Here is a 14,905-nt window from a genome sequence, read left to right as displayed (position 1 = left end):
AACATAAAAATGATACGAGAATATTCTAGTTCGGAGTAAAAATAGATGCAGGTTCTTGGATTTAGAGTAGTATGATGGTACCTGTATTTTGCCGTGGCAGAAGTCATTTACCAACTTTTCCCTAATTTAGATGACTTTCAAAAGAAAACGATCATAACACTCTTTCAAAGCCCTTTGCCCATATTCTGACATTTGGTAGATACTTGTTAAATATTTGAACTTGGGCCGCTAGGAACTCTCTTTTGCCAGGATGGGTGGGGGGTTAGGGGGAGAGGAAGGGGTGTTTAAGAAGGGGAGAGACATAGTTATAGCTGTTTTTGAGAAAAATAATTCTGATGACTGTCTGGAGGAAATCTGATGATTTGGAGGAAAAACCAGGAAGCTATTTGTTCGTTCATCGAGGTGCAGTTATAGAGCATCTGCTCCTTGGTGTGCACTTAAGAAAGTGAACTGCTGAGATTCCGTGTAATAAGCATAGCAGGTAGGAAAAGTTTAGGTGAAGAATTATGAGGACTTAAGTAGTGATTAGGATGAAAGGGAGTGAATATTTTGAGATCTATTTAGGCTGAGGCATTGAGAGTATTTGGTGAACTGTGTTAAGACTGAGGGCTTGAGGATATCACCTATTGTCCTGATTTGAGTGACCGCTGTAATAGTAGTTCCAGATAAGAGTAGATGAGTAGGTGCGAAAGGAATGATGATGAGTTTAGCTGTGGACATATAATGTTGGAAGAGTCTGTGAAAAATTGCTGCGGAGATGACCAATATGGAATTGTAGATAAGATCTGGTACTGGGAAGAGATATGAAGACAAGAGGAGGAATGGGTTTTGAATTGATCAACAATAAATAGTTGTTGGAGACATAAATACATGTGGAAATTCCCCAGAAGGGTGCTTACCTAAGTGAGATGAGATGAGGGCTGAGGCTCCAAGATTAAGGACATCAAAAGGTTAAGAGGACAAGAATGACACACAAAGAAGCCTGAAAATTAATGGCCAGATGTGACATCAAGAAACCAGGAAAGAGTAGTTGTATCAATTAAAATGGTTTCAAGGGCAAGTAATAGAGAAGCTGATTCATCTAGCTTTAAACAATAAGGTAATTTATTGGTCCACATAACTGGAATTCCAGAGGTAGGACAGCCTCGAGGGTGGTTGATCCAGGAGCTCGCTAAGATCGAGAAACCAGTTTTCCTTTGTCTCATTTTGCTCTGCCATCCACAGTTTGGAATTTGCCTTAAGCCTGTTTCTCCTCTGGTCATAGAATGACTGGTGGTAGAAATCAGGACCACATTCTCCCTCGTTCACATCCAGCTAAAGATGCAGTTTGGAAGCTATTCTGGGAAGCTCTCCTAGAACAGTGAGGAGGAAGCTACCCAGGTGTCTCCAGCGGAGAGCTCCTTGGGTCCCATTGGCACAAATATGGTTACCTATTGATTCCGGAGCCTGTCGTTAACTCGGGAGAGGAATTAGGCTGCCCTCTCCTGGAGCTGACAGTGGATTTCGCTTTCCCTGAGATGCTGAGCTTTGTTGGTGAGAGACGAATACCTGAACAAAGATTAGTATTCTTTTAGGTAAAAGGAAATGGAAGATGGCAAACCCATAACCAGGGAGCAGTACCACTGCAGAAATATTAGTTAAGCCTAGAAGGAAGGGAGCTTGAGGAGAAGGCATGAACATTGTGAAATGCCAAAGAGGGGTCAAAGTAAGAGTTAAAGAAAACACCAAAAAGCCCATTAGGTTAGTAATTAGGAGGAGGTGACTCCGTACGCTCTGTGGTACTGATTGAAGTGGAGGCAGGCTGACTCTGAGGTGAGAAAGAGGATACGAAGCATCATTGACTCTAGTTTGAAGATTCTGGGTCCTGAAGAGAAGAGTAATGATAATACAGCAGCTAAAGAGGAAAAATAGTGAGAGGAGCCTCAATTAAATGTTTCAAAGTCTAGTCAGCGGCTCCTCGTCAGGTCTGAGGAAGGCTCTTCCGGTGACCATTGTATGAACTTAGTCACCTTGTCTAGCCCTCTTGAGTTCTCATCACTTAAAAGGGGCTGTGTTTTTTTTTTTCCTTTTTATCCACAGAGTCGGTAGATTTCAGAAATATTTTAAAGAAGAGAATATTATTTATATGTTAGGTGTGTGCCTATGTGTGTGTTTAGGAGAGATTTTAGATGTTATGTTCCACTGAGGTTTCAAAAAATTATTTATTTGGGGACCGAAAATAGAATATTTTTACTTTCTACCTCGTTGCTGGGTGCTATGGTCTGAATGTTTGTGTCTCCCCAAATTCATGTGCATTTGAAATCCTAACCCCCAAAGATGATGATATTAAGAGGTGGGCCTTTGAGAGGTGCTTAGGTCTTGAGGGTGGCGCCCTTGTGAATGGGATTAGTGCCCTTATAAAACAGGCTCCAGCGAGCTCCCCAGCCCTTTCCACTAGGTGCAGACAGAGTGGGAAAGTGCTAGCTGTGGACCAGCAGGGACCCCAACCCTTCCAGCACCTTGAAATTGTACTTCCAGTCTCCAGAACTGTGAGCAATAAATTTCTGTTGTTAATAAGCCCCCCAGCCTATGATGTTTTGTTATAGCAGCCTGAATGTGGTCCTAAGTTAAAATTTGTATTTTGCAAAGAATTCAAGAAAATACCTGAAATTTTAATTTCAAGTAAAACTGTTTTTTTACTAAAACTATAGGAAGCACAGTGCCTGATCCATGCTAGGCACTCATTAAATAATTAAGAAATTATTCTATTCTTCACACTTAAGGATGAAAAATATTAGATCTCTGTCAATCAAACTGTAAAATTCTTTATACTTAAGCCATGTTTTTTAATTATCAAAAAATGGATTCTAAAAAATAATAAAATTATGCCACAGGAAACTAGTAATATTGAGCAGTAGGATAAAGCCTAGGTAACAAGACTGGATGGGTCATTTGAAATTCCTGGAAAATGTATCAACAGGTTCGGTGACTATTCATTGAACCCTTATTCTGTGCCAGGCACAGTTCTCGGCACTGTAGACACAGCAATGCACAAAAGCTCCCCACTCTGATGGAGTGTACATTCCAGAGGGAGAGACAATTAACCTGTAAATTCATAGATACTATGTTGGAGGAGATAATTGCCTTGAAGAAGAATAAAGCAGGGTAACGGGATTGTAGGCAGTTTTTGGGTGGAGCTGTTGCTATTTATAAAGAGGGCAGGGAAGGGCCCTCCGAATAAGGGATGTTTGAGCAGAGAAACAGGACAAGGAGCCTGTTGGGCGTGTTTGAAGATCAGCCAGGCAGGCTGGGTTGTGGGATGGAGTGGACTGAGGAGCTCCATGAAGGAGGTGGGAGAAATGGGGCATCTGTGTAGCTGTCAGGAAGTATGCCTTAGAGGCCTTAGAGGAATTGGGAATTACTCTAAGAGGGATGCGGAGGCAGTAGAGGCTTCTGAGCCGGAGACTTACTTGGTTTGAGTTGGTTATTGCAGAGCTCACTCTAACTGCTGTGAGGTGAGTAGGCTGTTCCAGGGCAAGTGTGGAATTGAGAGAGAAAGTTAAAAACAAATGCAACTTTTTTTTTCTTTTAAGTACATAATAAAAATAAAGCTACCCACCTCATAAGTTTGTCCAAGTAAGAGCACTGACATATCTACTCTAATAAATAGACAATATGGTTAATAGATAGATATTAACACAAATAGATAATATGTGTTATTGTTAGCACAGTAACTATTCATATAGCAATAATCCAGTTGACGCCAGTTCACCATTCCACGTGCAGCCTTACTTTTGTGTTTGGTGAACTTTGCTTTATAGCGAGTGGAATATGAAGCACCTCTCCCCCTTCAGCACCGACAGATGACAACAGATTATTGAGATTGGTGTCCTAAAAATGAATGACCTTATGACATTTTATTGTAAAGAAGAAATTACGTTGTAGGTATTTTTGTCAAGCTTTTAGAAAATGTTCAGGAGCTTTAGATTCAGAGCACTGTGTGTGCCCCTTAAATGTTACTGGTTGGAACACATCTAAGTTTACATAACATGTAAAAACCTTTTTGGCAGTGAGATTCATGGGAGGGTGATCTCAAAGCTTCTCCCATCCTACATCTTACAGGCTAACGAGCAACTTATTTCAGAATTTAGGGCCAGCCATTTGGATTTTCCAGGCAGAAGTTGCAAAATGATTTTACTTTGGAAAACAAGAAGAAAGTAAAGATTGCACAAGAGCCTAACAAAATATTCTATTTGCTTGATATGTTTTGCCAAGACTTTCATCCTGGGGGCTGACCGTGGTGCATTCTCTCACACCCCCAGCATTTGCAAACCACCAATCACTTCCTAAGGGAGCTCCACAGACGGAAGCGTGGAATTCTCTGCAGTCAGTGTTGCCTCCCACCTGGGAAAAAGACAGCCCTGTAATTGAATCCCAGCATATGCATTGTCGTCCCTCCTGCCTGCCCCTCTGGTGCTGCAGCAAATGAGAAGCTCTCTAAGGCTCAGCCTGCCTTCCAGCTGCCAGCCCCTGGTAGACTTGAGGGAGCCAGAAGGCACCAGGTGGAGCAGTTTTGAGTTGCACTAAACACACAGGGTGAGGAGGTTGGCCGTAACTTCCCAATGAATATTTATACCAGCCCCATTTCTCATCTTGCTCTTTGGCACAGATCAGAGTGCTGAGCTCCTGCTGAGGTCAAGGGCCCTGCATTGTGTTTGGACTGGCTCTGTGAAGCATTGTGCCAGATGAGAAATGGGCCCCAGGTTCCTATCACTAAGATGGCTGGTTGACTTTTTTTTAGTGGAGACTATCATGTTATAGTGTCATAAGGATGGGGCGGTGGGGGAGCTCCTTGACGTCTCCTGGCATTGCCGTTCCATGAGTTGCACACGGCCTCAGTGCCTGCTTCCTACCAAGTGGAGTTTTAATTGCTTGCATTAAGAGCCACATGGTACTCTGGTCTGTATATTGCTGCATTTTCTTCATCTTTTTCTCGGAGGTTTTATTTTTGTTTGCTAAGGTCGGGCACTTATCACAGGGCTCTCTCATCACATTTCACATTCTGATCCCTTGTGGCAGGTGCTAACTTCCTTGCGCTCAAAGTGAATGGGTTGAGTAACCTCATAAAGATACAGAATGTCTTGGCATAGAGAGGAAGAGAGCACGGAATGCCTGTCTGTGGTAGCTTCGCAGGGTTATTTCAAGAACCTGTAAACCCGAGAGGATGTTTGGAAAACTGTCCACACACACACCCATTAACTTTTTCTACGTAGTACATCACACACTTAAATTCATGTTCCCAATTCCAATCCATATTATCCAATAAAACACATACCTTATATATATTTTACCATCAGATTTGCTTAAGAGAAGTCATTTTTTCATTATTTCTTTATGTGACATAATAAACCGTAGACCAGTGAACTTCTTGTGAATTGTTGGTTCTAAAATTACGTTCTCAGATAATTGAATGTAAATAATTAGAGAGGGGGCTGTGATCTCAAGAATCCAGCAGAAGTTCTCCAAACAGAAGACAGCAGAATAGCCCTGTAGTCATTTGTGACAGCAATACCAGAAAAGAGGAACAGACGCATGCATTATGCTTAGTCCAAATGAAATTCGATAAGGTGTATGTCAAGTGCTCTTGATATATTTATGAGGAGACGATAGAAAAATGGAGACAGAATGATGGTACCACCATCAGCTCAGTAACTATTCCCGAAGAATTGATATAAATCTGGAGATGTACCTCTGGTACCCTCTTCTAGACTTGTCCCTGACGTTGGCCTAGCCAATATGTTTATTTTGATTTGGCATTGAGGGCATGCTGAGAAAGTGTATGGGTGTCATGGCACAGGGAAGAGTATGCTGACCAGCAGAATCAGAATCTTGCAGGACGAGCTGCAGCAATGGGCTGGGTCCAACAAGGTGGCTTTTAGGAGCAACACATGAAAACCTGTTCACTCGGGTTCCAAAGGCCGATTGCATGTGCTGTGTCTGGGAGGAAACAGGGCTCTAAAGCATCACGTGGACAAAGACTTAGGGGTTTGGTTGGCTGGGTTTCAGCATAAGTTAGTACTGTGATGTGTCAGGTAGCAAAGCTGATGTACTCTTCAGGCTGCACTGACGGGCCCAGAGTGAGGGTTGTAATATCCCTGCCATACAGGATTTTAGACCGTGCCTGGAGGAGAGGATTGTGGGTCCACAGTTTAAGAAGATGCTTGGAGTTTCTTCAGAAGAAAACATGAGGAAGACAAAGGAGTTTGAAATGGCCTAGGGGACTGAAGGTTACAGAGATGCCCGATGTGGAAGAGGAAGGCTGGGGGTCAGGACAGCCAGCTTGGACGTTCGAGGGGGAGTTATGTGAAAGAAGATTTAGACTTGACCCGTGTCAATGGGTTAAATGTCTTCGAGCGCCAAAGTGCCGTGGAAACCGTGTATAGAAAACTTTCTAATAGTAAGAGTGATCTGAAAAGGAAATAGGCTGCCTCTTAAGAAAGCGATTTTCTTGGAACTATGAGTTTTCACTTAGACAAATCAGGCATTTATTGGCAGTGTTGTAGAAGTGATGGTAGTAATAGCTAACATTTATTAAGATTTACTATATGCCAAATTCCATGCAATTTGTGTGTACAGTCTTATTTAATTCACACAGTAACCCTGCAGTGGGTATTATTGTCTCTATTTTTGACCTAAGGTCCAAGCACTGGTAAATAGTAGAGATGGAGTTCAGAGCCCAGGTTTGAGTTGACAGTACAGGCTCTTGGCACTGTGCTCATAGCCTCAACCATGGAATGTTTTGGGTTTTTTTGAGAAAGATTACCCCTTAGCTAACATCCGCTGCCAATCCTCCTCTTTTTGCTGAGGAAGTCTAGCCCTGAGCTCACATCTGTGCCCATCTTCCTCTGCTTTCCTTGTGGGACGCCTGCCACAGTATGGCTTGATAAGCAGAGCGTAGGTCCACACCCGGGATCTGAACCAGCAAACCCTGGGCCGCTGAAGCAGAATGTGCGAACTCAACCACTACACCACTGGGCTGGCCCCATGGAATGGTATGCATTTGAGGACGTTAAATGCCTCTTCAGCCCCTGAAATTGCATCATTTTAATAGGGAACTGTCTTTCTTTTGTACATATGTCAATGCTTTGCTCTTTTTAGTTCAAAATTCTAGTATTGAAAAATCCTCATTCATCCAGTAAAATGTTTGATCCTTATTGGTAGAGTTTTTTCTTAGAAAAAGAGTCTGCGCATTTCTTGGTATAACTAATAGCACTAGATGTTTTGGTTGTGGCCTTATGACTTTACTACTTGCTAGAGGGAAATAATTTCCTGCTTCATTAACCATGGTTTGTAACTGATCTAACAGAAACTTGAGTCCTCTACCATTCAAATAATGCTTGGAGAATTCATTGGATTTTTTTCTTTGCCTTCAAACTAAGAGGGGGCCTTTGAAAACCTAAATTAAGAGATATTTAAATATTTAGAGATATTAAAAATATTTACTCACACTTATTGAGTGGGGAGCCCATGTTCTACCTGAATAATTTGTTAGAGTCATAGGGAAGAAAGGGCCAGTGGTGCAGGTCTCAAGTCTAGAGCTGTGAACCCTGGAAAGGAGGGACTGTAAAAGTGTCCAGAGAACAGTGTGTTCAGGGCTTTATTTGCTATTACTCTGGGGCCTGAGGTCACCCTGGCAGACAGGTCACTTGCACTGCAAGCATTCATGCTGGCCTCAGGGACAGGCATGAGGTCACTGGCACATTGCAAGAACAGCTCCCATTATGCATAGCCCACTTCCCTCATCCTTGGCCTTAGGGGTCTTCTTCCTCCTACACTTCCCTTTCTCTGCGGTGGAACCCAGTTTGGGCCATGTCTAGTGAAATGGGCTAATGAGGGCCTCCTTGGATTGTCTGTCCACCAGACCAGTGAAATAGACACCATGCTGCAGAGAGGATCCACATCACCCAGTCTTACTGCCAGGGGAGAAACTGGCTGAGTCTGTGGCTGTGACAAGGGTTTCTTGGATCCTAATCCGAGATGTGTTGGTTTAAGATGGCCTGGCATTGTTACCTGATGTTTTTAACAGGCCAATTCTTTTTCCGGAGAGGGAGAACTGAAATTTAGTAGCGACATGCCCATGACTTGCATCTGGTCTAAGTTGACCAAGTTGCTTTATTATTATCGTTTTCCTCCACAGTGGCTTTCTGTAGCAGGCAGAGCATCTTCCCCCACCTCACGTGCATACACATACCTCCTACCTCGCTCACTTGGGAGACCTAACACTGTACTTGCAGGTATGAAAACTTCCAGACACATTTGCGTTAGAGAACTAATCCTTGTCTCCCCCTGCCTGTCTCCTTGCCTGCTAGCTCTTGGAAGATACTTTGTGTACTCCTAGGACCCACCCTAGAAGATAGTAGATGCTCAAGCAGTGTGTGCTGAACTAGGCTACAGTTGACTCCAAGGAACTCAAGTCACGTCATCTACATTTTTCCTATTCTTGTTTTGTTATTCATTCCTTAGCTCCCACTGAGTACCTGCACAATTCTAAATGCAGGGAAAAAACAGTGAGCAAAACAGAAAACAATGCTTGCCCTCATGGCTCTTACACTCAGATTATTTAAGTGGAAGCTGGTGGTATTATTCCTGCTTTTCAGCTAAAGAGAATTAAGGCTTATATTACATAGAAAAGGAAGTTATGAGCAAAGCAAATACGTGAATTTTTGCCCTTAAACTCATAGTTTGGTCGCAATGAAAATTGGCTAATTAGGTGGACTCTGAGAACATGGGACAAAGAGCCATGCTTACATACCATTCACTTCATGCAAAGAGGAAAAGCTGGCGTGAGAGAGAGCGCCTTTGAAAGTCTAGGATGCTTTCGCATTTCTTGGGTCATGAAGAATTGGTGGAATCTCACCTGTAAATAAACAGGCTGTGACTCATTACTAGGATTTGTGCAGAAGGAATCATGGTTTCTGAGTTGAAGTAGTTTCTAAAATGCACAAATGTAAAGCTTGCTCTTCCTTGCGTTTGAAGAGGGTATCTCAGCCTATTGGAAATAAATTCCATCTGTGCTACAGAGGAATCACAGAAAAGAACCAAGAAACATCTCATGTGACCTGCAATTCTTCTTTATTTTTTTTAATGAGTTTTCGTGCTAATGGATAAGTTCATTTTTTATGTTGTTCAGATAGATGCTATTATTCAACGGCCTTGTGACATAAGCACCACTAAAAAGGGGTTGAAATAGACTTCTTGGGAGGAAAGAGAGTCACCTTTAAATATGATAGTGACTAGTGTGGATTTGGCAGAGTAAATGCTTGTATGAAGTTTAGTTATTTTTGAAAAGCATTTAGAATGTTTTATTGCAGTGATCCGCATTTCTGATTTTTGCTTCATGGTGTGGAAGGATTAAAGTCACTTTTTTAAAATGGGAAATGTACTCTGTATGATAGAAAGAACCTGGGCTCTGGCAACAGGTAGACATGAGTTCAAATTCTGGTGATAGTCTTTCTGCCTAAATGATCTTGGGCATGCTGTGTATCCTCTTTGAGCCTCAATTTCTTCATCTATAAAATGTGGGAAATAACAGGGAAAAAATAAAATAATCAATGTGTGATTGTAAAGGTTAAAGGAAATAATATATATGAAGTATCAAGCATAGAATGTGTCATACAATGTGTATTCAGTAACAACTGGTACCCGTTAATCATTTTCTTCTGAAGTCTAAGGTAAATTCTGAAATCTAAGGTAAATTTTATATTTTATGTATCATATTTTATGTAAACTAAACTTAGAAAGAATCTGAAGTTTTAGAATTAAGTTAATTACAAAACATACAAATGGAAGTACAGGAACATTCTTGCTTGTAGTGTGTAGCCATAATGCATGTCTGTTCTCTAAATGCTCTTTTACTTATAGGAAGTATCAACCTACTAAAATAAATTCAGGCAAAGGGGACTTATTGTAAAGATAACTTCATTTCAGTTTCCTGGGAACTGGCATATAAAATACCAAGGCTGTTTTTCTTTTGTTTTGCAGGAGCACATATTCTGTCTCCTCTCTACTCCTCTTTGTGGTCTGTGCTCCATCCTCTCGTTCCTGACTGACCTTCTTTGCTTCCTCATCTTGCATGTGGCCCAAATTGGCCATGAGCCCCTGTGCTATCTTGTAGCTTCAGCAATACCACTGACCAGATGATTCTCCCAGGACCCCTTCTTTGAACTTATCAACACCCAGCTAATAATTTCTGAGAAAATTTTCCAAACTCTTTATATTTACACTAATTTCTGTCTGCTCCATTCAGTGGACACTTAATGTACTTTAACTTTCCATGCACACGATCTGCCTTCTCTTTGAGATCATAAAGGCTGTGAGGGTGGGCCCATGTTTTCTTCACTGAGCAATCCTAGCACCTGTGACAGGGCTTTGCGTGTAATAAGCAATCTTAATTTCTCTGATCAATTAAATAAAAGTCTTTTTGTTGGGTGGGTCCAGTAGGAGATAATGAAATCATGAGCATTCGTTGTTTACTGTCATTAAGCTTGTTATCAGGAGTGTGCTGCAGATAACTCTTCTTTGGATCTTAATATTGCCCTCTATATGTCTTTTGTTATCTGGGTGCTACAAAGCTTTCTCTTTATCTTATTTTTGGAATTTGACTATGATGTGCCTTGCTGTGGTTTTCTTTTTATTTTTTCCATTTGATGCTTATTGTGCTTCAAGGATCTTTGTATTAGTGTTTTTCATCAAATTTGGAAAAATTTTGGCCATTGCTTATTCCAATATTATCCTGTCTCATTGTCTTTCTTGTTTTCTGATCATATTCCACAGATGGCTTGTACTCAGTTCAATGTTTTCTACCAAATTTTTTGTCTCTCTGCTTCAGTTTGAGTAATTTCTATTGAGTAGCCTCAGTTTTACAGATTCTCTCTTTTGCATAGTTTAATTTACTGCTAAGTATGTCCAAAGGGTATTTTTTATTTAATATTATTTCAGTTTTCATTCTAGAATTTTCATTTAGTTCTTTTTTAGAGTTTCCATTTCTCTTCTATGTGTAATATATAGATACATCCACATAGGTATTATATAATACATGTTATATACATATGCATATTATATGTATTATATATGTATATATCTATGCCACATATGTATATATATAGAGAGAGAGATATATCTCTCTATATATGTCATATTGATGTGTATATACCTTGTGTGTATCTTTTCCTGTAAATTATTTCATGTATTCACAATAGATTTTTAAATCCTTGTCTGCTAATTCCACAACCTGGGTTATCTACAGGTCTGCTTCCACTTACGGTGTTTTCTCTCCACGAGGGGTCACATTTTCCTGCTTCTTTTCCTGACTCAAAATATTTATAGTATTCTGAACATTATGTGCAAAAACTCAGTAGAGACTAAAGCATAATATTTGGGATTTTTTTTGTTTGTTTATTTCCCAGAGCATCTAAGTCTGTTCCTCTGTCTGGCAGTTAAGGTGAGGGTCTGAGCACTCACATTCCTCTTGGAGTTGAGTGGAGCTGGAGAGGAATATGAGGAGCCCAACTGCCGACCTCCTGAACAGCCACTATTTTGATATTTCAGTATTTGGGCTAGAGAGGCCTTGACTGAAGTTTTTGGATATTTTTGGTTCATGTTTTTATTTAGTGCTGGCAAGGCTCTTGTACCTGTAACTTTGGTTAATTCACTCATTAGTTCTAGGTGGGGGTTTTTTTGATAGATTTCTCCTAATTTTTTACATAAATAATTATGTTATCTGTGAATTAACAGGTATTTTTCTTTTTTTCTAAACTGTATCCCTTTTATTTGTTTATTTTTAACTTCTTATACTGCCAGTAAAATGCTGTCTTGAAGTGGGGAAAAATAGATGCCCTTGTCTTGATTCTGATCTTAAGGAGAAAGAATATTTCATCATTGAATATGATGTAAACTGTAGATTTTTCAGGAATGGTCTTTATCAGGTGGGGAAATAATACTTCTTTTTCTAGTTTGCTGAGAGTTTGTGTCGTGAATGGATGACGAAAATTGTCAAATGCTTTTTTACTCCCATTCAAAGAATATTCTGTTAATATATTGAATTACATTGATTGATTTTTAAATGTTAAATCAACCTTTCATTCTTGGGATGAAGCATACTTGGTCATGATATATTATTATTTTTATTACTGGATTTCATTTGATAGCATTTTGTTAAATTTTTTCAATTATGTTCATGAGAAATATAGATTCATAATTTTCTTTTCTTGAAATTGTCTCTGTCAGGTTTTGGATTGGGGTAATTCTGGTCTCACACAGTGGAGTGAAAAATGCTTTATCCTATTTTTTTCTGAAAGGATTTATAAAAGATCACCTTTCCCCATAAATATATAGAAGAATTCACTAAGGAAACCTCATGGCCCTGAAGGTTTTTCTTTTTTTTTGCAAAGTGTTTAATTAGAAATGCAATTTCTTTCTTTTTTTTTTTTTTCCTGAGGAAGAATCGTCCTGAGCTAACATCTGTGCTAGTCTTCCTCCACTTTATATGTGGAGCATATACAGCATGGCTGAAAAGTGGTGTAGGTCCATGCCTGGGATCCGAACCTGCGAACCTGGGCCACCAAAGCAGAGCGTGCCAAACTTAACCACTACACCATGGGGCTAGTCCCGCAATTCAATCTCTTAATTGATATAGGAATATTCTGGCTTTCTATTTTTTACTGGATCAGTTTTTATAAGTAGTATCTTTGAAGAAATTTGCTGACTTTAAGTTACTGAATTCTTTGACATAATGTTATTCATAATATGCCCTTATCCTTTTTAATATCTACAGTATCTCTAATGATCATCTTTTGGCTTTATAAATTGTCTCTGCTGTTCGTCGATATTCTGTTTCAATGATTTCTGCTCTTTATGCTTTCCTTCCTTTTACTTACTTTGCATTTAATTTGCTTTTGTTTCCCTAGTTTCTTAAGGTGGAATCTAGATCAAATTTTAAACTCTTCTCCTTTTCTAATGTAACAATTTAAAGATAAAAATTTCTCACTAACCACTGCTTTATTTTCATACCATAAAATTTGATTTGATGGGGTTTTTTGTTTTAAAGACTTTAGTTTTTAGAGCAGTTTAAGATTCACAACAAAATTAAGAGGAAGATGGTACAGAGATTTCCCATATACCCTCTTCCCCAACACATTTATAGCCTCCCCCATTGTTAGCATCACTCATCAGAATGGTACATTTGTTACCAAGGATAAACCTACATTGACAATGGATAATATCCCCACTTTGCTAGTTTACCTTAGGATTCATTTTTGGTGTTATACAATCTGTCAGTTTGGACTAATGTATATTGACATATATCCTTCATTATAATTTCATAGAGAGTATTTTTACCGTCCTAAAAATTCTCTATGCTCTGCCTAGTCATCCCTTCTCCACCTCCCACCCCCCACCCTCCCCGGCTACACTGATCTTTTTGCTGTCTCTGTGGTTTTGCCTTTTCTAGAATGTCTTATATTTGGAAACATACAATATGTAGCCTTTTCAGATTGTCTTCTTTCACTTAGTAATATGCACTTAAAGTTCCTCCATGTCTTAGGCTTGATAGCTCATTTCTTTTTAACACTGAATAATATTCCATTGTCTAGAGGTACCAGAGTTTATTTATCCATTCACCTACTGAAGGACATGTTGGTTGCTTCCATGTTTTGGCAATTATGAATAAAGCTACTTACAATCATCTGTACACAGGTTTTTTTTTGTGGACACAAGTTTTCAATTCCATTGGATAAATACTAAGGAATGTGATTGCTGGATCATATGTAAGATTATGTTTAGTTTTCTAAGAAATTGCCAAGCTGTCTTCCAAAGTGGCTCTGCCATTTTGCATTCCCGCCAGCAATGAGTGAGAGTTCCTGTTGCTCCACATCCTTGCCAGCATTTGATGTTGTCAGTGTTCCAGATTTCAGCCATTCTAATAGATAGTGAAGTGGTATCTCATTGTTGTTTTAATTTGCATTTCCCTGTTGACATGTGATGTGGAGCATCTTTTCATATTTGCCTATTTGCTATCTGTTTATGTTCTTTGGTGAGGTGTCTGTTGAGATCTTTGGACCATTTTTTAAGCAGGTTATTTGTTTTCTTATTGTTGAGTTCTAAGAGTTCTTTGTATATTTTGGGTAACAGTCCTTTATCAGATGGGTCCTTTGCAAATAAATTCTTGCAGTCTATGGTTTGTCTTCTAATTCTCTTAACCTTGTCTTTTGCAGAGCAGTTTTTAATTTTAATGAAGTCCAGGTTATCAATTATTTCTTTCATGGATTGTATCATTGCTGTTGTACCTAAACACCAAGGTCATATCCAGTCATCTAGCTTTCTCCTATGTTATCTTCTAGGAATTTTATAGTTTGGCGTTTCACATTTAGGTTTACGATTAGTTTTGATTTAGGTTTTCTTAGTGGTATAAGGTCTGTGTCTAGATTTCCATGTTTGTGTGTGGGTGCTCACTTGTCTCAGCACCGTTTGTTGGAGAGACTGTCCTTGCTCCATTAAGTCGCTTTAGCTACTTTGTCAAAGATCAGCTGACTGTATTTATGGGGGTGGTTCAAGGTTTTCATTATTATTTTATCCCAAATATTTTCTACATTCACTTGTGATTTCTTCTTGGAGTCATAGATTATATAGAAGTGTGGTGTTCAATTTTCAAATATTAGGATTATTTTATGTAATTATCATTGCCTTCTAATTTAATTCTTTGTGGTCAGATACCGTGCTCTGTAAGATTTCTATTTTAAAATCTAATGATACTTATTTTATGGCCCAGCATATAGTCCATCGGTTAGATGTTGAAAATAACGTGTATTCTATAATGATTGAGTGTTAATGTACTATAACTGTCAATCATGTCACATTTGTGATAATGTTC

General features: G+C 39.4%; 1 protein-coding gene across 20 annotated transcripts in view; it reads left to right on the top strand.

The window, feature by feature from the left end:
- Positions 1-14,905, top strand: part of EYA4 (EYA transcriptional coactivator and phosphatase 4) — a 253,017-nt gene that overhangs the window by 173,332 nt on the left and 64,780 nt on the right. The gene's annotated exons all lie outside the window — the stretch shown is intronic.

This window comes from Equus quagga, chromosome 11, assembly GCF_021613505.1.
Source record: "Equus quagga isolate Etosha38 chromosome 11, UCLA_HA_Equagga_1.0, whole genome shotgun sequence".
Classification (NCBI taxonomy): domain Eukaryota; kingdom Metazoa; phylum Chordata; class Mammalia; order Perissodactyla; family Equidae; genus Equus; species Equus quagga.
Note: the sequence above shows the minus strand (reverse complement) of the source record. Positions and strands in the feature narration are given on the sequence as shown.